This window comes from Leguminivora glycinivorella, chromosome 2, assembly GCF_023078275.1.
Source record: "Leguminivora glycinivorella isolate SPB_JAAS2020 chromosome 2, LegGlyc_1.1, whole genome shotgun sequence".
Lineage (NCBI taxonomy): Eukaryota > Metazoa > Arthropoda > Insecta > Lepidoptera > Tortricidae > Leguminivora > Leguminivora glycinivorella.
The window spans coordinates 3475991-3499560 of record NC_062972.1 but is presented as its reverse complement, the minus strand read 5'-3'; the positions used below and the strand labels follow the sequence as shown (position 1 = coordinate 3499560).

Genomic DNA, 23570 nt, shown 5'->3' with positions numbered 1-23570 from the left:
GGGCGTCCCCGCAGTCTCCAGCCCAGGCTCTCCCATCCGTGTGGTCGACGCTAGTGTTGCTGCTAGGTGTGCTGCACTGCTCCTGCTCTACTGCCGTCCTTCCTAGCCTAATATTCACCCTCAAACCGAACATGAAAAAAACGAAAAATAGAAACAAGTGTCAACAGCGGCTGCACCTCCTCTCCTTCAAAGTGCACCTCACAAATATCCGAGGTTTGCACTCCAATATCTCTGCAGTCCACCACCACCTAGAGACTGTTAAGCCCCACTTGCTCTGTCTCACTGAGACGCAAATCAGATGTCCACTTGACGCGGCGTATTTGCATTACCCAGGGTATACCCTAGAACACACTTTCATACCTCGCGCTGGAGTCTGCATATACGCTCGCGATGACATCTGTTGTCGACGTCTCGGTTATCTTGAAGACCCCAGTTTGTCAATTCTGTGGTTGCTGGTGGATTTGGGCGTGCAGAAAATTGTCTACGCTCTTGTCTATCGGTCGCACAGTGGTGACCAGGAGACAACTAGGCTTTTCAACCACCTTAGCGAAGCGGCGGGTGTGGCTCAGCAACGATACCCGAGCGCGCAGTTGGTCTTTCTGGGGGACTTTAATGCCCATCATCAGGAATGGTTGTGCCCATACCAAACTACGGATCATGCTGGGAGAGAGGCTCGCAAGTTCGCATTATCTCTTGACCTCACCCAGCTGGTCCGTGAACCAACTCGTATTCCGGATGTTGCTAGTCACACACCCAATTGCTTGGACCTTCTGCTGACAACCGATCCAGACAGGTACAACGTGTCAGTGTCGTCCCCTCTTGGGACTTCTGATCACTGTCTGGTGAAATCTATATCGACCCACTCCCCTCCTGACCACAGCCCGAGAGGTTCGCGTCGAGTGTGGCGATACAGGTCAGCAGATTGGGATGAGATGCGGCATTTCTTTGCATCTTATCCTTGGCAGCAAACCTGTTTCACCAGTGATGATCCGTCGAGCTGCGCGGAAGCTGTTACCGGCGTGGTCCGCCAGGGCATGGAGTACTTTGTGCCCTTCTCTGACGTCCCAACTGGTGCAGCAGCTCGCCCATGGTTCAATGCAGAGTGTGCTCAGGCTGAGGCTCTCAAGCACTCTGCCTATCTATCATGGGCTGATGCTCGTAGTCGCAAAGCCCCGGATGTACGCGATAAGAAGCAGTGTTTCAATAAAGCTGCCAAGTCCTGCAAGAAGGTTATTCAGAAAGCCCGATTCCTCCACGTTAGCCGCATTGGGACCAAACTATCCTCGTACCCGTCAGGGAGTAAGGCGTTCTGGTCGCTTGCGAAATCGGTGGAGTCGAATTTCTGTCGTCCTTCGCTACCTCCCATGCTCAAGCCGGATGGGTCACTGGCGCACACTGCGATAGAGAAAGCAAACTTGTTTGTCTCCCTATTCGCGGAGAATTCACGTCTAGACGCTGGTACCGCTATTCCGCCCTTTTTGCCGTATTGCGGGGCTTCAATGCCCGAAATCAAAATACACCAAAAAGAGGTGTTGAAAGCGATGCGCTGCCTAGACGTCAAAAAAGCTAGTGGCCCAGACGGTATTCCAGCTATCGTGCTCAAAACATGTGCCCCAGAGTTGTCACCAGTTTTGACGCGCCTGTTTAGGCTTTCTCTCAATACGGGTTTTGTTCCCGAGACGTGGAAGCTTGCCAATGTGCAACCAGTCCCTAAGAAAGGGAGTCGTGCCGACCCATCGAATTATAGGCCCATCGCAATCACCTCCATACTCTGTAAGATTATGGAGCGTGTATTGAACACCAAGCTTCTGGCGTATCTCGAAGGTAACGATCTCCTCAGTGACCAGCAGTACGGGTTTCGTCGTAACCGCTCCACCGGGGACCTTCTGATTTACGCCACCCACCTTTGGGGTGAAGCCATCGAAAGGCATGGTGAGGCTTTGGCTGTGTCCCTCGACATTTCCAAGGCCTTCGATAGGGTTTGGCATGACAGCCTTATTGCCAAGCTTTCCGCATACGGGCTCCCTCCTGGCCTGCGCGCTTGGATCACTGATTTTCTGAGGAACCGATCCATTCGAGTAGTCGTTGACGGCTGCTCGTCCGATCTTATGGAGATTACTGCCGGGGTTCCTCAGGGGTCAGTTCTCTCCGCGACTCTCTTCTTGCTGCATATCAATGATCTGCTCAAGCCCGGTATCTTGGGGTATGCAGACGACAGCACAGTCACGGTGAGATATTTGTCCGATGCACGGGCCAGTGCCAGTGTAACCCAATCCCTTAGAGAAGGTATGTTGGAGGAAACGAACTCGACTCTGAAAGCTGTATCCGATTGGGGCCAGGCCAACTTAGTCGAGTTCAATGCCTCAAAAACGCAGGCGTGTCTCTTCTCCGCCAAACGGAGTCAGTTCACCCTGGCTCCTACTTTCCGGAATGTATCCGTGGCAGTAACGGACCGCCTAGAGTTACTCGGGCTAACGCTCAACTCAAACCTGAACTTCGGTTCTGCTATTGAGTCCAAGGCTAAAACTGCAGCAAAAAAACTTGGCATCCTTTTTAAAGTGAGGCGGTATTTCTCGTCGGAGCAACTTCTCTCCTTATACAAGGCGCAAGTTCGCTCGTGTATGGAATACTGCTGCCACTTGTGGGACGGCTCTGCCAAATACCAGTTGGCAGCCTTGGACTCAATAGAACGTCGAGCTCGAAGACTCATTGGCGACGTTCCGGCAGGCAAGGCAGGATTACAAAGCCTCGAGCATCGCCGTCGAGTTGCGTCCTTGTCCGTCTTCTACCGGATACATTCTGGAGAGTGTGCACAGGAACTGCATGACCTGGTTCCTCCTTCCCCGTTCCATCACCGGACAACCAGGCGCGGGGAGCGGTTTCACCCTTACGTTGTCGACCTACCTTTCATTCGCACGAAGAGGTTTGCCTCTTCTTTCCTAATGCGAACTGCTAAGGAATGGAACATGCTCCCCTCATCTGTATTCCCGGGCGAATACAATCTGGGTGAATTCAAGTCAAGAGTGAATAGGCTGTTACTGAACCAGTGAGCTACAACCTCGGCCTTGTCGTCACTTTCCATCAGGTGCGACTAAGGTCAATCACTGGCCAGTTTATAATAAAAAAAAAAAAAAATGCAAGAAGGCATTCTCTACCAGCTAATCTTTCTTTCTTTTATCTCAAAACCAACAACTTCTACGATCATGTAATTGTATATGCAATACAAAAACCATTCTCCCTTTTCTCACATTCATTTTGATTTTTATATTAATTTTCATCAGTTTTGAATAAAAATTAGCTGGTTTGTTTAGCTCCTTCTTGCTTTATACAATACTAGTTTTTTCCCGCGGCTTACCTCACGTTAGAAAGAGACGTAAAGTATCCTATGTCACTCTCCATCGCTTCAACTATCTCCACCTAAAAAATCGCGTCAATTCGTCGCTCCGTTTTGCCGTGAAAGACGGACAAACAGACACACACACTTTCACATGATGTGTATGTGTATGATGAATAAAATAGAAAAATGTATCCATAAAATCAACTCAGAGTCTAACGGAGACGATAAATGAAAAAATCTACCTATTTCAATTACAAAGAAGACTTCAATTGAAAATCCAACTCAATATTTCAGGGTCAATAATAAACCGTAAAATTCGATGATTTCGAATACTACAATGTACATGTATCTATTGTAACAATAGGTTACCAATATTGAAATGAATGAGTGAACTGTTTTTCCCGCCAATCCCATTAACAAACAATTCGCCGAATCCAAACTTCAACTGATCCAATATTCCGGACATTGATCCGGTCATGACTACCGTGGATATTCTCTATTTGTCTCTGTCACCCTTACCCGTTCCGTCTAGACGGGAATAGAACTTGTATTTGTATTTGCGGTTATAGCAGTGTCAATTTCCATAGTGTAGATGACGTGCGAAGTATATTGCCATAAGGCACTTCGGGCGTACTCGGGGGAGCGGAAAGCCATTCACGGATATCCTTATAGTAGAATGGAAAGAAAATTTAAGAAAACTTTGTCGAATAATGTCCTCATTTTAATAGTTTTTCCAAAAATAAATATACAGTTCTGCAACACCCAGCTCTGGTGTCAAAACTTGGCGTGAAAAATGTCTTTAGGGATATATTATAGTTTTGATTTTTGTTTATATAAAATAAGACTGCACATACCACTTAGGTACTATATTTATTTCAATAAGTAATAGAAAATTAAAACAGGTAGATGCACAGACATTTTATCATTTTTATCAAAAACGATGGTTTAGTTAAAATAAGTTTATAGGAATCTGGGTTGCTAACGAAATTCTCCATTAAATCATGACATTTTTCGTAAGCAAATGTTTCTTTAATACAATTATGGTAAATTAGTAAATTCACAGTTAATCGACTTTCAACCAAATCAAATTATTTAAGTCCAGATTTCATTAAAGTAACATTAACATGTGTCCCTAACAATAACAGCCAAATAAAAACCTTTGTTTACACGCAGTTAAAGTTAAGTTTTTCCTAAATTTATAGTTAACCGCCCTAACCAAAATGACAATCGTTGACGCTAGACGCCGAACGAAACGCAGTCTTTCTCTGTCGCGCCAATACGGAAGAGCGATAGAGACAGCTAGCTACGATGACGATATTATCGTAAGCGTTTGTGCATTTGGCTAAGGACCCTGAGTCACGAAACTTTTAGGTCCCAGAGGCAATTTCAAATTGTTTATAATTGGGCGAGACAAAAATCACTGTCACATTTTACCTAAATAGGTTTAGCGTATTAGGTTTTGGATTTGGTTAAAATTAAAAACAAAATTCTTTAGGAAAAAATCGAACCATGACCTTTTTGTATACCAGTTCAAATGCTATTTATCAACTGAGTTACCGAATTTATAAAAAAAAAAAAAAATGAAAAAAAAATGAATGAAGTTAATTGATTAAGTCTATCTATCATAGAGGATGTTGGAGAAGAATGAATGCGATAACTAGTATTTAAAAAACTAAGTTTGTGACGCGATGGTGTTAGCTGTAAGTTGACCTCCTATGATGGACAAGGAACAATTTACGAAACCAACATTTATAAGAAACAATCCTATGTTAAAATAACCCAAACTAATTTTATTTGGGGTATATAAAATTGACTCATTGATTATCAGTTGGCTTTAAAAGCAAAATTTTAAACTTATTTCACTGTCCATGATGGGGGATCCATTACTGGAGAACTGCCGTCCATAATTGGAGAAAAAACACCTTGTTTTAATTTGTTAACTATGAAGAAACCAATAGGAGTATCTATTCTGCAATACGCTTGAAATGTAAAAGAAGGACAAGACTTTCAAGTTTTTACACGCTTAGCGGTATAATTTTTACAAGTATCAGTGAAATATCAAAAATAGGCAAAATTTTATCTTAAACTGTCCATGATTGGGTCCGTTCCCATATAACCATAATCGGTCGCCGTTCCTACGCAAATCCTCCTATTTTGTGTACACAGGTCTTCGGGTCTCAATGCTTAGTCGCAGTACGGTCGACGTTTAGTCGCGGCGACCCAAGTTACCGTTTGGCGACTACTTTCCCAAAATCATTCGTTCATTTCATTCTTTTCAAATGGCGACTGTCAGAGACGTCAAAGTAAAAAAGAAATAAAATCATTTGACATTAAAATGTAATGGCGTAAGAATTTGTTAAAGATAAATATTGTTTGCATTTGTAATATAATGTGGGCTAATTACCATGGCCAATTAAATTGCTCGAGTGATTTCATAAAATAAGTCTAAATTTATCAACGCGCCATCAATTTACCTCAGTTTAACCAGTAATAATATTATTGACTACTCGGTGTTTGCGTGTTATGTATATTGATTGGTGAAGTTTTAGTGCTCCGGTGCATAAACTATACTGAAATAATAAAAATAATGCCTAGAAAACCAATAAAGTTGTTAAAATATGGATTAAGACGGTAATATTCCATGTAAAAAACAGTCGCCAAACGGTCACCAAACGGTCGACAAACGGTCGCAAAATAGTCGCAGCGTACACGCGTGACCGAAAGCAGTGAATATTTATTATATTTTCAAAATGGCTTCTTGTATTAATTTTTTCCAGGTATCCTCAAACTTTATAAACAATTAAATATGCCGTCGTACTCAGTTGCCCTCACTAAAGAAGATTTAAAAAAAATTGTAACGTGCGTACCGAGCTGCTGGGTTGTAAAGGATCGGGGATCATATTATTATGGTCTTCTATAGAGCAACTAGTATTTTGTGGCATTTCACAATTGACACTTGTTGAAGTAGTCGTCATTAGTATTACTATCAACATTAATTTCAGCGATCTGTACTTCTTTTGTCAAGATTTTTTTATAGATCTACAAATTTGTAATGTTAAAGAGACATAAATAAAACGTAGTAGAGTAAATAATGTGTTTTTTTTGTAACCCAAACAAAATACTTGTAGATACGAGTGCGGAAAAGAGGAAAATCGATACGAGTAGCGATAAATTAATACACGAACGAAGGGAGTGTTTTAAATCGACACGAGTTGTGAATGTCCTTTTCGCACGTGTATCGTACGACGATTTTCAGTACCTAAATCTAAGCTAAGAGTTTCGACCAGACAAGAAATGAATCATTGCTTGATTTGCTCGCACTACTGCGTTAAAAAAAGCAGCATCTGTACTGAAAAAACTATCATTGCGCAACAGAAATTCTATTAATATCACAGTAAATACTCTATTTCATTTGATTCCTACTTTTATTGTGTAAAGCAACACTACACTTCATTTTTATCAATAAGAATTAAAAATTATATATTTAATACATTAAGTAACTATCTATTTGTATTATCATTCTGCACTTTTCTTAACTTTCCCACATTTCTATAAAATGTCGAAGAGTGCTTAAATGGTCGTCGTCGTTTATTATTATTTAATTCGCTCATATTTAAATGATTCAAAGCAACCAGTCCACAACTTCACAAGACAGTTTGAGAAACCTTCGTATTTCAGATTGTCATTTGCGGATACAGTGGTTTAGGAGCAGTTCGGTAATCAGACCTACACATGTGTGTACAAATTCTGTCAATGTCACTGTCAGAAACCGTTCTGACAGTGACAATGACAGCCACAAATTCGTCCACATGTTGTTACCGTTATGTGTGCAAACGTCGACTAATAAAGTGTCGTTAAAAGTCATTCTGACAGTGACATTGACAGCCACAAATTCGTACACATTTTGTTACCGTAACGTGTGCACACGACGACTACATTTTGTTATTGTATCAATACGGTCGCATTGTTTGCACGACGTTACCACGCGTTATGTCATATTTGACAGTTAGTTACTGATTTGAAGATTTTGCGACTGAAATGGTTGTATGGGTTACCTTACTGAATTTTATATAAGAAATAGTGAAGACCCTTAGATTACCCAGTACGCACCTGAAAGTGTTATAAGTTATATAAGCACTTTATAGACATTTTCTAAATCCCCAGACTAGGTACTTAGAAGGCAGCACACGCTTCGATTTTATGAGGCCCATTACCCATACAAAAGATGACGAAATTACCTTTCTTTATATAATATGTGTGATTTGTAAGTGTCTGGTATAGTGTACAGTACATCGTGCATATTTAAATACCTTCACCTTGTGTATAAATGTGTATTTTATTTATTTAAACTTTATTACACAAATTTACAAAAGAAAAAGAGTACAAATGGCGGACTTATCGCCTTAAGGCATTATCCATCGCGCTAAACAGAAACAGTTAGTTTGGTGCAGAAAAACGCAACTCAAGATTGCAATCGTAATATACCTACTTATACATATAATCATACCAGCTTTTGCCCGCGGTTTGCTCGCGTTAGAAAGAGACAAAAAGTAACCTATGTCACTCTCCATACCTTCCTTATCTCCATTAAAAAAATCGCGTCAATTCCTCGCTCCGTTTTGCCGTGAAGGACGGATAAACAAACAGACACACACACTTTCCCACTTATAATATTAGTATGGATAAATAAACATACATATATATCAATTTTATGTTGCCGAAAGATCACTTAACACTTTCGCTACCAAGAACCCGACTTCACACCGCTCTCGTTTACATGGGTTTCCCCGTATGTTGTCGTAGCGCCGCGTATAAACAACTCTTTTGTTTTTATATAAACAAAATAATTCAATTTTAACCCTCGACGCAAAAACAACGGGGTGTTATTTGACGTGTCTGTCTGTCTGTTTGTATGTGTGTGTGTCTGTTTGTGGCCTCAAACGGATGAACAGATTTAGATCAAATGCTCAAAGGTTAACTGGAAGAGATCCCTTAAAGGGATAAGTTCGCCTTTGTACTGAAACTTTTTATTTTAAATATTATGTACTGTATTCTTTTCCTGTACAATAAAGTGTTTACTTACTTACTTACTTACTAGATTTAGTTGTTTTTTTTTTTTTTGAAAGCTGAATTCACAGATGTCATATTTACCATAGATCTAGCAAACGTATCTACTTAGCGTGTCAAATGAACTCAGTGAAATCCACTGAGTTGTCCGTCTTTAATCGCAGCTTGCAGCTTTCGGGCGTCAATTTTTGTAAGTTGAAGTCAATCAAAACATAAATAATGCCTCGTTACGTGATATTCAATTGCAACAACACAAAAATTATGAACAATCAAGAGCCTGAGACATATTTAAAATTACAGGCAAGAAACAACTTCAGTACAAAATTTGACACGCTCGGCCCCTATACAAATAGATGAACTTGTTTCTTCTATATAAATAAAGTTCTGTGGTCGGGGGTTTATTCAAACTTTAACTTTTGTGATTTTATTAGTTGTGCAGTAATATTCTTACAACCAAGTAATTCGTATAACGTTGAAAATGTTTTAAGCTTAATAATAAACCACTTACAACATCTAGATCACAAAGAAGCAACAGCAAAAATGGTTTTTCTAAAAACATTGTACATTCTTGAGTGTCTTGTTATGTTTATATTAGTTCTACGTTGCACTCTGAATGCAAAAATGCATAGTGGTACTCGTACCTATGTAATGATGCAATTCTCACAATTTCTACTTATCTGCTTTTAAATTTTCAACACTGCAAAATACGGGGTAAGAAAACCGGCATAAAATGTATATTTCAATTTTTAGGTTATAAAGCAAAATGTATTTCGTTTTTATTGAATTAAGTTCAGTTATTCTATAACATTTAAAGGCCGAGCCGCACCGGATGCGTGCACGTCTACGCATACGCATCCGGTGTGGCTCGGCCTTTAATCGTTTGGGTTTTGACCCAGTAGCGTCTATACCCTAAAACATATTATGAGTCATATGTAAAAAGGATTAGTTTAACAGAATGTTATAATAAACAGGACCTTATTGCATTTTAAGCATATAAGCACCCTTTACTTCGGACTGTTACCATTTTTTTTGTTTTTAGTTTCTCCTGAACATAGCTTAGCTATTTTTACATTAACAAAACGAGAAATAGCTCACTTTAGCTGATAATAGGTCTCCCTTCTTAACAAATTGTAAATCCATATTTCACTTTGACTACTTGAGTAAACGTAGCGATCGGCACGAGAGGAGCCAACAGCATAATAGTCTTAAGAAACTTTACAAAAAACTGTAATTGGATAGAACCTTTTCTGACACCTGTAACTTTTGTAAACGGCCGTCCTTAAAATCTATTTTGGGGCTTCGCCTTTTCTGTTTAACACCGTCGGTATAAGAGGCTGCGAAATTAATTCATACAATAAATTACAATAGCAAGGTGCTAAGTAGAAAAGTTTGGAAGTTATGGTTTTGAAATTGTCGGCTGACTTGTAATGAGGTATGTTCCTCATTCCATTGTAACTGCAGCATTCACGTGTTTTTATTTTCTATTTATTTATATATAAGAGGAAGCCTGAGAGTAGCGCCCCAGTGACAGAGAAAGTGAGAGGAAGCAGATTAGCATGGTATGGGTATGTAATGCGCAGGGATGAAAGCAATGTTATAAAAAGAGTGGTAAATATGAAGTGGATGGAATGTGTGAACAATGATATGAGAGTGAAAGGTGGTGGTGAAATGACGGCTGATAGAGAGGAATGGAGGAGGAAAATCTGCTGTGCCGACCCCAAATAATGGGAAGAGGACAAGAGAATGATGATTTATATGGAGAATTGAAAACAAATTAAATGTTTGCTTTGTTCATGAGTTAAAAATGTACTTATACCTGTAAGATTGAAGGATTCCTTCTGTTTGTTGTTTGAATTATCCAAATCTAACAAAAAAAAAACACAAAAAAGAGTTGACATATTTTAGACATAAAAATCAGCATCGCATAAATCTGATTTAGTGTCTATGATACATTCAAAATCGGGGACAGCGGTGTCCCTGTCGTGTCCGAAATCGATGTGCAATAATCGTGAAAATTTAAACTTGTATTTTTGATGCTGACTGTATCACTTAAATACACACCTAAACAATACATAAACTTTCCGTTCTTAATAACCCTGAAACCCCAAATTTACCCAATCCAAATATTAACTAGAACATTGATTTGAAAACACGATTTCACAGGTGGAACTCAAAAGACATATTTTAATGGCATTAGTCCAAAAGTTAAGTTTTATCTTTAATGGAACAAAGTAGGTCGCAACGCTGGGTTTGTATTTCCAATTTGCTATCAGTTTCATCGTTATCAAAGGAATATAGTACCTACACGTGTACTTAATATTACAAGGAGTTTCTGTGTCTATATTGTTTCCTATAAAGTTTGAAGTCATAATTTATCATTGATTTGATCGATTGCATTTTCGTTAATCAAAACTTGTTTTTTCTCAGAAGTGTGTAACGCCACAGTATAATAAAGAGTACTATCGTACAGTATGGCCACTCCCGCTCCCCACTGAAAGTGCCACCCACCCCCTCTCGGTTACCTCACAGTTACCGCCTGTCAAAAACGCGAACAGTCGATCTGTCATATCTCACTTATTCAAGCATGGTACGCGTTTACCTACACGAGCTTAGAATGTGTGTTGGAACGCGCCCCTTTCGTATATTTGATTGCCAGTGTCCGAGATGTGGTAACGGGTAACTTTTCAGGGTTGCCATAAAACAAACCTAATCTAGGGTAGGTTACTTATGAATGGCTTTGTCGAAAATCCAGTGTGTGTGGAGTGTCCAATCACCATACATACGTATAGTCTTCTTGTCATTAATCAAACTATAACATTTCAATTACACCCTAGGGCAGAAAATTAATTTAAACCATACATTTATAGATGTTGTACCTACCTGTAAATGTGTGGTCAAAATTAATTTTCTGCATAAATATTTAATTCTATTAAATAGTCTACCGTTGTCCCGTACAGATCAAAATTGACTGGTGTAAGAGGATCTTTTTACCTAAGTGCGTTTTCACATTATACGACATTGAAGCCGCCATCTTTGATTTTTGTCTTTGAAATTCTTCTGACATCCGATATCGGATCGGATAATGTGAAAACGCACTAAGACGTACGATAGCTGTGCATTTCTTGAGAATATTCTTATTATTTCCTAATAATTTTCACGAAATATAAAGTTCACGGATGGTCAGTTAGGAGTTGGTAATTAATTTGTCCTGGCATCGACACTGCGAAGTTAACCCGTTAAATGACTGGACAAACAGTTATTCTGTTGTTTGAACTTTGCTTTACGGTGTTCCGTGGGAGTTCCCTCATTTGGGCTGTAAAAAGTTTTAGAATGCGCGCAAAATGACAGTTAGACTGTGGATTTTAGGTTATTGTAGAGAAGAACAATATTTACTATTTACTTATTTATAGATAATTATAGATATCGTCCAGTCAAAGTGTTTAGTTTATAATGTGTAGTACAGTACAATTTCGATAATCCGGCACTTCGGTGGTCCGAAACGTCCACTAATCTGGCACGGCACCAAAATAGAGATGCAAGTGATACTTTCAAGTCCAAGTTTACCATCTATGCGTAAATTATCAGTCTGACTTCACTTTTGCGAGCTTTGTTTGACGTTCATATGCGCATTGTAATGTGCATACTTGAAAAGTAAATATTTCATTTTCATTTTCATTTAAAACTGGCTAAAAACTAAACAATGGTCTAATGTAATTATTTTTAAAATCGGGACTTAATCGCGTATAACCCGATTCCCGATTTTAAAAATAATTATGTTTAATAATCGTGAAAGTTTGAATCAGTGTAATGTTTTTTGAACTTATTATTTCAATTGCACTTTCGTTTTTTGAACTTTTTATTGTCTTTTTATACGACATACCTACATAAAAAAATATGAAAATATATGGAGAATGGCTCTAATTTCCAGTAATCCGAATTTTCTACTAATCCGACACCTTCGTGTCAGCCGCGACAAGCCAGCAACAGTGCTGGATTATCGAGATTGTACTGTACCTATATAAAAATACACAGGTAGGTATTTAAACTACATACTTGTTATTATAGGAATTATAATGAATGAATGAAATGAAATGAATAATATGTTATCAAATTCGCTTGCTCTCTAGATACGAAATTCAAAACATGAATTGAACCCTACCGTTTTTTAAAAGTCAATAATTTTGTAACAGCCTTTGATTGGCATCAATCGTTTAACGAATATCATTTTTGCCGCCCTTAATCAATTAAAATTAAAGTATACTTACGCGACTTTGGCAACTTTTACACCGAGATAAGGGTTCGAACCCTGGAGTCTACCGATGATATTCTTAGAACCCATTAAATTTAAGATTAGGATTTTGTGCGTCGGTTAGGCTGCGACTTTTACACCGCACAATACTGATGTGCCGACGGAAAGTTTCCTAAATTCTGAAATTTTCACATAGGAAAACTTCGGAAACTTTGCATACTTTGTTTGGACAATTGTATGGATGGAAACTTTCCATTTCATAAATTTAAATTCCCTTCATTTTTCGTGAAAGTTTCGTGAATTTTTCAAGTAATTTAAGATGTTTTTGGAAATTTTCCGCAACTTGCACTTCACTACCGCAGAATTTTGTATATTTCGAGTCAAACTCGATTACATATCCGATATTGCCTTTTTTCGACGTATTTGTATCCGGTTACCATAGAGGAATAAGCAAGGGAATAGTTGGAACTCCATACATCAGTAAATGCAAGTTATTTGTAGTGACATCTACTGATTAATACTATTGTAATGTTAGCTAAAAACTATTGAGCATTAGACTTTTTGTTCGTCGCGACATCTATTGACAAGTAGCAGTACTGATCATTTAAGCTAGTTGACGCGTGATTGGCGTGTGGATGACGCTAGTCTGCCGGTTACACTGTGTGGAAGTTTTTACCGGAAAACTTTAGTTCAGAATTCAATGATAGTGGATATAGATTATGTGGTAAATAGACATAGAAAAGTAAGTTCGTTCTAAAAAGACAGATAAATAAATATCAAACAGAAAAACAAGCAGTTAGATATTATGATGCCCATCAAGATGGTCATAACAATGTTTTACGTTGTAGTTAATTGTAATGGTTTACTAGTAAACGTAATTTACGGGACGTAATTATGGCGATTCCTACCGTTTACGAGTAATATTACAGCTATGAAGAATGCCGAAATGATTTAGATGTTGTTCTTGAGGACACTGGAAAAGGAGACTTGAATATTTCTGTACATATTTAGGTACTTAGATTTTGTAAATAAGTATTTAGATTAGTAATCAATCTCAAATACCTAGTATACCTACATAATGTAGTGTTAGAATCTAACTTACGCCAGTGTGAGATACAATAAATACCTGAGTTTCGACCTGACAAGAATGTCCTACGAATCAACATCTTTTGTATAGGGGCCGAGCCGATTTGACGGTTTTAAGTGTTTGAGTTATTCAAAATGTCTCTGGAGTTACCAAGAAATCTAACTTCTGATGATACGACAACTCAGTGGATTTTACTGAGCTAACTAAGTAGCAGCAGCGGCTGATTCATACAACCCGATTCCCACAGGCTTGCCTAAAATTGATAACTTTTAGTAAAATACCTAATGTTAAGGTAGGTTTCTTTTTGCTCAGTGTTACCGGGACTTAATCGCGTATAACTACATATTAAACTGACCTCCAACGTTTCAAGGACGGCGTTGTCCCCGTGGTCTCGGAGAAGACTGGCTTGAAATGACATCAACACCTTCTGACAGCCGCGCGAGTTTTTCGAACTACCCGCACTTGGTTTTGATTATCAACTTGTACTGTTTGCGCACTAGGGATGTTACTCTGTCGACATACAACACTGACGATATTCGATTTAACGACTGTCGATATTATTTTCGGCTTACACTTATTAATGACAGGATTCCATGTGGATGAGATCCTAAAACCTTCGTCCCGATTGAAATTGCGATGTTTTCTGATTTCAATGGCTTCACGCACTTTTCTACTGTAGAAATGGCGTTCCGTGGAAAGGACTTTAGGGTCATGTAGTTCGATCCAGTGGTTTGGCCCTGACTCTAACAAATGTTCAGCCACGGCAGATTTGTTGACCTGACGATTTTTCACAGCCGCGATGTGCTCCTTTACCCTTTCTTCTATGGTGCGCTTAGTTTCTCCAATGTAGGAGCTACCACAACTGCAATCAATTTTATAAACGCCAGGTGATTGAAACGGTATAACGTCCTTAGGTGATCTTAGGCTTCCTGCAACTTTGGATAATGGCGTGTACACCGTCTTTATAGAGTACTTTCCAAGTACTGTACCAACCTTATCCGTCACACCTTTAACATACGGCAGAAATGCCGATTGTCTGGACACCTCAGGACGTTTCCCCCTTGCCTTCCGTCTAGGTTGCCACTTTTTATTCTTGTACCCGTTCCTTCTAAGCACCTCCTGAATATGTGACAACTCATCCTTCAAATATTCAGGGTCACACAGATCATACGCTCTATTCACCAGCGATGAGACAACTGACTGCAGGTGGCGCGGGTGGTGGTGACATGGCATTCAAATACATGTCAGTGTGCAGGCTTTCTGTAAACAGTGTGAGTTAGGGTTCCGTCCATTCGACCAATCACTTTCACGTCTAAGAATGGCAAACTGCGCTGTGATTCTAATTCGTACGTAAACTTAGTCCTTAGTCCTTAACCACTGGATCGAACTACATGACCCTAAAGTCCTTTCCACGGAACGCCATTTCTACAATCGAAGCCATAAATCGTCATCGCAATTTCAATCGTTTTAGTCTCATCCACATGGAATCCTGTCATTAATAAGTGTAAGCCGAAAATAATATCGACAGTCGTAAAATCGAATATCGTCAGTATGTCGACATAACATCCTAGTGCGCAAACAGTACAAGTTGATAATCAAAACCAAGTGCGGGTAGTTCGAAAAACTCGCGCGGCTGTCAGAAGGTGTTGATGTCATTTCAAGCCAGTCTTCTCCGAGACCACGGGGACAACGCCGTCCTTGAAACGTTGGAGGTCAGTTTAATATGTAGTTATACGCGATTAAGTCCCGATTTAAAAATAATTATGTGTAATAATCGTGAAAGTTTAAATCAGTGTAATTCAAAAGTTTTCTAACAAATTACAATTTCGCACTTTAATTGTAACTAATAATAAAATAAAGGTACTTCCAGACTTATTTATGATTTTGTTTATTAGGTAACAAAAGTACGAAGTCTGATAATTTAGTATAAGGTACAGCGGGTCAATTTAGACTGGGGGACAAATGTAGCTGATCCATTTTTTCCATGTTTTACAATGTTTGCATTATTAATTCAAGTGTCCACCGGTTATACTAGTATATGGCACGCGTATTCAGTGGATACATGTAGAACTCAACTAAATAATGTAATAATGGAAAAAGTCAAAACGGACCCCAGGCTCCCAAATGCCGGGATAACGCAAGGAGGACGATGATGATGAATGGAAAAAAATGGATCAGTTACTATTGCCCCTAGCATACGTTACCGAAATTGTGCTGTAAGTAATCTAAATATGGTTTGATGTACTGTTACCACGTGTTTGTAACTTTACGCAGATAATCATCAATAACGTTTTCATAACGGAACTAATTAAATATGAAATTCAAACGTGTTTTACATTATGCTTGATTAATAATACTGCTGATAAATAACAGCATTGGCATTTGGGACAGATTTGGGATGGGATACTTTTGTTTCAAAGTTTTATTTTACTTTTGTGATAAATATTTTTTTCTTTATTTTAATACTCTCAAACAACAAACAGCCGTGCAATCAGACCTTAATGTTAGTGTAAATAAGAGGTTATTATAGTAAATAAATATTATAGGACATCATTACACAAATTGACTGAGCCCCACGGTAAGCTCAAAAGAGCTTGTGATGTGGGTACTCAGACAACGATATACATAATATACAAATACTTATATACATCGGAAACAACCATGACTCAGGAACAAATGTCTGTGCTCATCACACAAACAAATGCCCTTATCGGGATTCAAACCCAGGACCGCAGCGTAGCAGGCCGGGTTACTACCGACTAGGCTAAACCGGTCGTTTAAAGTAAATTTTAATTGGAGTTTTTATATGATAGTTTGTGCTTGAATAAAAGAACGATGGACACTTTTTTTTTAATGTTCTTATGAAACTCAAAGACGCCATCCAAAAATCTCTAAAAAAATTGACAAAATAAACTTGATCATTTACGTACAAGTTTCGCAGTTTTCATCCTTTCCCTACTTAAAACACACTTTGTGGTGGGTCACCAGAAAGAAAAACTTGATACTTTGTTTTAGAAGCTTGTAAAGGTAGTTTTATCCCTTAAGTATAAAAAAAAATATATTTGTTTTTCATTACAAGAAGAATATTGGTCCTAAAGATTTTTTAAATAGTTGGTTTGACTCTTTATTTCATTTTTATTTTTCGCTATCTAAATTCGGATATATTTTTAATTCAAACTATTTGATTATCCTTTAAAAAGTTTTCAACTAGAGTATAAGACTCAAAAACTATTTTAAAATGCTACTCAGGCAAATCACTCAAAAAAAATGCAAAATATAATGCTTAGGTACCGACTGACCTGACCTGACTAAAAGTCTGTCTCAATCACGTCAGTAAGTGCAGTGGTGTCCTTAGCCCTGCTACATGAGAATGCGTTTGGGCGGGCGAACGGCTTGCTTTCTTTTAAGCGCGTTTTATACGTTAGTGTATAAATTTGTCTCTGTTTTTAAAGTTCACATAACTATATTATCCTATTTACTTTTTACCAATAAAATGGTCCTTGCTAAATCTCTTTTCGTCCCTAAATTCAGTTAATTTTTTGTTACTGCGATTTTTTGGAGTTTAAATTACCTTTTAAAATAGATTTTGACTATAAACCTCGAATCTTTTGGCACTTGAAACATATAAAAATACTAACTGAAAAAACTCCAGTGCAAAAAAGAAAAACAAAGTATACTTACGGTTACGGCAAGTCCGATTCGTAAATAATCACGTCAGTAAGTACAGTGGTGTCCTTAGAACATGTTACTTGGTCCTGCAAGTGTCGAATGCGACTAGGCGGGCGGACGGCTCGCTTACAACCATATATTATGTTTGTTTGCGAAAAAAGTAGCTTATTTCTTTAACCATATACAAAAAATTTAACCATAATGACCCTTTTGAAAAATGTTGTTTCATTACGTCTGTTCAACTACTATTTCAATTTCTCAACGATGGTTTTTTTTTAAGTGCAAAAAATAGTTTAAAACGCGAGTATAAAATTCAAAAACTTTTTTAAAACGCCGCCAAACCCACATATAAAAAAATTGCTCACTCCAAAAAATACAAAAGCATACTTACTGAAAGTCCGATTCGTAATCACGTAAGTAAGTGCAGTGGTGTCCTTAGCACATGTTACTCGGCCCTGCAATACTCGAATGCGCCTAGGCGGGCGGACGGCTTGCTTATAACCGCGCCATAGAGCTGGGGCGGCGCAGAGGTTCCGCGTGGGCGACTGACGTTGTATTTTGGGGCGGGTTTTTTTTTTTTTTATACTACGTCGGTGGCAAACAAGCATACGGTCCGCCTGATGGAAAGCGGTCACCGTAACCTATCACTTGTTATGATGATTTCGTGACATGGCATCGGTGATAAGTTTTGATAAGTAGCTGTTGTTGATGTTGACTAGGTGAGGATTCAAGGTACATATATTGAAGATGCGTAGTTAAGTGATATGCTTTTTGCTCAGTTCTGAACAAACGAACATAGATATAAGGAGCAGAATTTGCATATTTGTAATATGTTATGTTGTTATTTACTTACTTTGTGTACGTAGGTTCTATTAAGAGAAGTTTCTCTAGCTATAACTAAGGAACGCCTAGATATTAGCATAATTTGAATATGTATTGTAACTATGTTGTTTGTTTTGTAAATCATTTACTACGTCTTTTACTTAGTAGGTAGTTTAATATCAGTTTGCAATTTTATTTGAAATATAAGTTGGTATTAATTTATGATAATATCGGTATATATTTTATATGGGTAATGAATAATATATTTTTAAAATAATTTTCATTCACTGACCACATTTTCTTCCTATCCTTGCACGGTCTTCCAACATTTCCATACAATACATTTTCATACAATATATTTATTTCTTTTATAAAGAAATTGTAACTATTTTTAGGTGTAGCGAATCCTATTCAATTTTGTAGCCTAATTTATAACTCATATTTAAACTTTTGGAAACCGAGATAATTCCGAAAATAGGCAATTTACCTTTATTACAAAAGTAACTTTCGATATCCGAACAAAGTTTTTGGCAATAAACTTTGATAACAAGATAAATATTGATTTAATATCACTGATAACTGTAGTTTCAATTGCTAACCCTTCACAGTTTAGAATAACAGATAGTTTGTTACTGACGGATAAATTCTGTTCAGAACTATCAAATATAATCTAGTTATTGTTTTTATCTAGAAATGTATAATGTCGACCCACGTGCCTAAATTTTATCAAAAATTTAATAAAGCAGTCGAGTTATTAAACTAATACATTTTAGGTACTGTTTGACATTAAATTGTTTAATCTGCACTTACCGGTATCACACCTCGGACACTGGCGATCAAAAGAGGCGCGTTCCTAGCACACAGTCTAAGCTCGTGTAGGTGAACGCATACCATGCTTGTATGGGTGACATATGACAGGTCGACTGTTCGCGTTTTTGACAGGAGGTAACTGGGAGGTAACCGAGAGGGGGTGGGTGGCACTTTCAGCGGGGAGCGGGAGTGGCCATACTGTACGATAGTACTTTTTATTATACTGTGCCGGTATACAACTATAGGCTGATTATTAATATTGTGCAATAATCAGTCGGTAGTGACCCTGCCTGTTAAGCCGCGGTCCTGGGTTCGAATCCCGGTAAGGGCATTTATTTGTGTGATGAGCACAGATATTTGTTCCTGAGTCATGGATGTTTTCTATGTATAATGTATATAAGTGTGCATTTATCTGTTTAAGTATGTATATCGTCGCTTAGCATCCATAGTACAAGCTTTGCTTAGTTTGGGGCTAAGTTGATCTGTGTAAGGTGTCCCCAATATTTATTTATTTATTTATTAATATGTTATTTCCATAGTCAGTGCATTCTGAACATTTGCCGCATTTAATTACTCAATAGCGGTAATTGCTAATAACCAGGCAAATCGCTTGCTTCTTTGCCTTTTCTATCGTAAAAAATAAGAAAGTGAAAAGATTTATTTATTTATTTATTTATTTAAACTTTATTGCACAACTAAAGAAACATGTACAAATGGCGGACTTAATGCCAAAAGGCATTCTCTACCAGTCAACCATTGGGTTAAACAGAGACATATATGTAAAGATTTCTTTTGTTGTTACTTTTTTTTTTTTTTTAGAAATTTTTATACTGTTTCTACTCAGAATCATGAAATTTTTCGAATCCTCGGGAAATTTTAAGATCGTAAAATTGCAAAACAAGGGACACATATTTCTCGAATAATAAAAATAAACCTCTGTTACAAAATAAAAATTGTCCCAAGTAAGAAACAAATATGGCCTAGTTATAACCAACTTACATTTTTTTTTGTGAAAATTAATAAAAAATCTTATTACCAAAGTAGGCTAGTTTCCTCTAGTCAAATCAGCTTCTTTTTATGAACTGTCAAAACGATTTGTTAATATGGAATTACTATGAAATACTGAGGAGTGACGTCACGATCGATTTATTTACTTTATACCTTTCTCTTTTAGTTATTAAATAGAAATTGTTTAAAAATAACTACTGTCCATATTTTTCTTCTAATTATGTGGTGCTTTATTTCGTGCACTGCATAAAATATTTTATTTTAAGTATAGGAAACTAGCCTATTGATATCAATGAAATGAAACCCGAATTACAAAGTCAACAACGTCCATAAATTATTCATGCCAAGTCTACCCATTCATAAGCCTCGGAGCCCGCCCTACGCTCGCAGGCCAGTGGCGGAGCGTTGCCGAGACTGAGACGGCTATAGAGTCCCAACTGTCTCTCTCTCTGGCTGAACTTTGAAAGTATTCGAAGTTTTCTTGAACTTTGTTGAATACTTGAGGTATGCGAGTTGTGTGGTTGCAGCAATGCAGTTTCTAGAAGTAAAATGACAAGATGAAATGGCGTACCTACTTTTGCTTTTGATAAATGAACCTATCAAGTTCAAAACAATTTTCCTAGAAAGTCTTTACAAAGTTCTACTTTGGTGAATTTTTTCATATTTTTTAAACATATGGTTCAAAAGTTAGAGGGGGGGGGACGCACTTTTTTTTCCTTTAAGAGCGATTATTTCCGAAACTATTAATATTATCAAAAAATGATTCTAGTAAACCCTTATTCGTTTTTAAATACCTATCCAACAATATATCACACGTTGGGGTTGGAATGAAAAAAAATATCAGCCCCCACTTTGCATGTAGGGGGGGTACCCTAATAAAACATTTTTTCCCATTTTTTATTTTTGCACTTTATTGGCGTGATTGATATACATATTGGTACCAAATTTCAGCTTTCTAGTGCTTACGGTTACTGAGATTATCCGCGGACGGACGGACGGACGGACGGACAGACAGACAGACATGGCGAAACTATAAGGGTTCCTAGTTGACTACGGAACCCTAAAAAAGTACTCACAAGATTATTTGTTTTCTTACTTAAATTATGAGTCAATAAGTTTATCATCACCTGTCCTATTTTTTACAAGCTTTTATTTAACTTGCCTTGTTAGTATGTTAGTTTGGGTCAAAACGTAGAGGCTTCCCGGTTTCTGATTGATTTGAAATTTTGCACACATATGTAAATCACGTGACAATGCAATATTATGGTATCATGGCTGATCTGATGATGGAGCAGAAAGGTGGTCATAAGAACACTGTTATGAAACGTCGTATCCCCATCGAGTAAGGGGTTTTTAGAAACGCATCGGAAAGCAGCAGATGACTGTTGAAAGAAAGGTACAGTCGGCGATAAAAGCTTGTTCCAAAAATGAAATTTTTGCAAAAAACTTATGTATGTATCGTTTTGGAGGACTACTTGTCTATTTATCGTGGTTCTATCACTTCATTCATCAAAATGGTATCAAAATAAACTCAACTCCAGTTCAAGGGTGGTAAAAAAAAAACCTGAAATTATTTTCAGAAGTCAATGAAGTTATTATTGAACATTAGTTGTTTGCCGAAGCTTCATATAATTTCATCATATCGGCGTTATCAGCGCAATCTAGTCGGCAACTCTCGAAAACAGTGTGCAATCAAAACACTTGTTATTACGATATTATACATAATAGGGATATTAGGGCAATATGTACCGGGAGCAGTGAAAATGGGTTATTTGTATCGGAATCTTCATGTCACCTATAATTGTACTTTTCCCCTCACTAGCTCGGAAACACGTGTTTTGTCCTTTAATACCAGCGGGTAAAAACGCATTTTATCCACTAGTGGGTAAAGTAATTTGACCTTGAATAAAGTCAAATTAACTGATGTAAAATTGATAAAAGTAGGTGAATCTAGTAATAAAGATGATTTACCACCTGTGGAACTACTGGAAGCAGTGATAAATGCATTTTTTGCGTTGTAGTTTCCTCGCTATAGTGAGGGGAAAAGTTTTGTGTTACACTCGGGTGCAAATGTATTTTACTTCTCGTGTGTTAAAAAACTCGCAAGTTCAGGATTCTATTCTAGAACCACTCGCTTCGCTCGTGGTTCAACTATAGAATCCTTTCACTTGCTCGTTTTTCAATTCCACACTCGGCGTTAAAATACAACTTTGCCCCCTTGTATAACAAATAACTATTTCTCAAACATGGTATGAAATATTGATGTTATGTGCCTTATAATTGGCAGCGAAGTATGACGTTGTAGGTGCGGCTAGGACGATTGATAGATAATGGAATTTCATACAAACCTTGCAGGCCAAGGCCGGCAAAGTCCTCTTTTTAGGGTTTTTAATTTCCAAACACAGATAATTGTGACATAATAGCCAATTTAAAAAAAAACTATAAGGGGCTTTATAGACGTGCCGACTGCAACTGGTACGGGCCCTAGACAATATTTGATTTTGGGTGCGTTTTCATACATTTGAATTTTTTTTTAACTTTTTGTTTTTTTATAAGCGTATACGGGGTATCAAAGGGGAACGAAAATTCGATTATTTTTGCGCTACGACGCACCGTTTAGGAGATACAGCCATCCAAAGTTACTATTTTCAGTAGACTTTATTTATTTCATACCATGTTTGAGAAAAGCACTATACATACCTCGGCGGGAAATTGTCCCGGCCTCTGTAGTAATGTACTATTGACACTTCGGTGGTAAATAAGATTGAGATTAGCGATGAAATTAATAGCGGCTACCGTTGCATTGGTGCTTTGGGGGTCAATATTTGAATTTCTGGATCTTAAAATATTTAGGTCAAAACTTATTTTGTTGTAGTCCCCAGAAAAACATCGAAATAATATCTTCCAGTTGCCAATAACGAAGCAAAATCAGCTGGTTTCGTTAAATGTAGTGGATTATTTCGTTCCTCGTAATAATTGTGATTTAACATTCTTTGTACCCGACCTTTATTACAGGCCTTTAAACGAGACTAAAATTAATTAAGACGTAAGTAATCTACTTATTTTATTTCGTAACTAATATTCTCACAGAGTAGTAAATAAAATATCAATTAGATAGTACAAAATTAATAAAATATCGTTTATATGTATTTGTCAATGTCGTTGTCAACTTACGTTTTATATTTAAAGTGACTGATGACAATCAAGTGCGGGTAGTTCGAAAAACTCGTACAGCTAGAAGATGTTGATACAACTCCCAGCCAGTCTACCCGTGACCACGGACGTAATGTCATGTCCGAAACGTCGGGTTAAATATAAAACGTAAGTTTTACGCGATTAAGTCCCGTTTTAATTTAATAATATGAGTGAAGATCGTGTTAGTTTAAATCAATATATTGTCAATGTCGATTCATTTGTCTCGCTTAATATTTGTTTAATTACGTAGACAAAAAAAAATATCTACCTACATGTAACATCATCCTCCTTGCGTTATCCCGGCATTTTTGCCACGGCTCATGGGA

At 37.6% G+C, this 23570-nt stretch overlaps 1 protein-coding gene across 1 annotated transcript in view; it reads right to left on the bottom strand.

The window, feature by feature from the left end:
- Window positions 1-17883, bottom strand: part of LOC125241014 (neuropeptide CCHamide-2) — an 82352-nt gene extending 64469 nt beyond the window's left edge. Inside the window, exon 1 of the mRNA XM_048149294.1 lies at window positions 17801-17883. The gene's annotated coding sequence lies outside the window, so the exon portion shown is untranslated. The remainder of the gene's footprint in view (window positions 1-17800) is intronic.
- Between the last annotated feature and the right edge of the window lie 5687 nt (window positions 17884-23570).